Source organism: Aotus nancymaae, unplaced genomic scaffold (genome assembly GCF_030222135.1).
Source record: "Aotus nancymaae isolate 86718 unplaced genomic scaffold, 86718_ANA_hifiasm-v0.15.2.pri h1tg000088l, whole genome shotgun sequence".
NCBI lineage: Eukaryota > Metazoa > Chordata > Mammalia > Primates > Aotidae > Aotus > Aotus nancymaae.
In genome coordinates this window covers 7,392,383-7,393,756 of record NW_026988503.1, presented here as the reverse complement: position 1 = coordinate 7,393,756, position 1,374 = coordinate 7,392,383, and the positions used below count along the sequence as shown (strand labels likewise).

Here is a 1,374-nt window from a genome sequence, read left to right as displayed (position 1 = left end):
ACACTTTTTAACTTATTTTCTCTAATGAGTAATTAGAGCTGAACGCATGTATTCAAACAATTGAAATTCTTCTGCTTTGATGAAAAAGTACAAAATTGTTCACACATTTCTTAGAACTAATTCAGAGATTTAAAACAATTAAAAAATAAATTTTTATGAGCTCATATAAGATAAAATATGTAATATTAAAAACTCAAAGTCCCTGGTGTGATTCCGTCCTGCGTGGCTGTTCTCTTGAGCACTTGTCATTTATCTCCATCCACCTTCTTTCCCACCTAAGTGCATGACATCATCCAATGGAAGAGTCGATGGACATAAACATGAGACCCTGAGGCTCCAGAACTATGTTTTTGGTTGTGAACTAAAGGCTGACAAAGATTATCACTTTAAGGTGGATAATGATAAAAATGAGCACCAGTTTTCTTTAAGAACAGTCAGTTTAGGGGCTGGTGCAAAGGATGAATTGCACATTGTTGAAGCAGAGACAATGAATTATGAAGGCAGTCCAATTAAAGTAACACTGGCAACTTTGAAAATGTCTATACAGCCAAAAATTTCCCTTGGGAGCTTTGACATAACACCACCAGTGGTCTTACAGTTGAAGTGTGGTTCAGGGCCAGTGCATATTAGTGGACAGTACTTAGTAGTTGTGGTGGAAGATGGAGAGTCAGAAGACGAAGAGGAGGAGGATGTGAAACTCTTAAGTATATCTGGAAAGGAGTCTGCCCCTGGAGGTGGTAGCACATTTCCACAGAAAAAAAGTAAAACTTCCTGCTGCTGCTACTGATGATGATGAAGATGATGAAAATGATGATGACTTTGTTGATGAGGAAACTGAAGAAAAAGCACCAGTGAAGAAATATATACAAGATACTCTAGTCAAAAATGCACAAAAGTCCAATTAGAATGGAAAAGACTCAAAACCATCATCAACATCAATATCAAAAGGACAAGAATCCTTCAAAAAACAGGAAAAAACTCGCAAAACACCAAAAGGACCTTGTTTGCAAGCGAGTATAGAAAAAGGTAGTTCTCTTCCCAAAGTGAAAGCCAAGTTCAACAATTATGTGAAAGATTTCTTCCAGATGACTAACCAGGAGGCTATTCAAGATCTCTGGCAGTGGAGGAAGTCTCTTTAAGAAAATAGTTTAAACAATTTGTTAAAAATTTACCTTCTTATTTCATTTCTGTAACGGTTGATATCTGGCTGTCCTTTTTATAATGCAGAGTGAGAACTTTCCCTACAATGTTTCATAAATGTTGTTTAGGTTCAATTGCCAAGAATGTGTTGTCCAAAATGCCTGTTTATTTATTTATTTATTTATTTATTTATTTATTTATTTATTTTTGAGACGGAGTTTCGCTCTTGATACC

At 35.7% G+C, this 1,374-nt stretch overlaps 1 pseudogene; it reads left to right on the top strand.

The window, feature by feature from the left end:
- Positions 1–296: 296 nt before the first annotated feature.
- LOC105710478 (nucleophosmin-like) lies at positions 297–1,139 on the top strand (annotated as a pseudogene).
- The last annotated feature ends 235 nt before the right edge of the window (positions 1,140–1,374 follow it).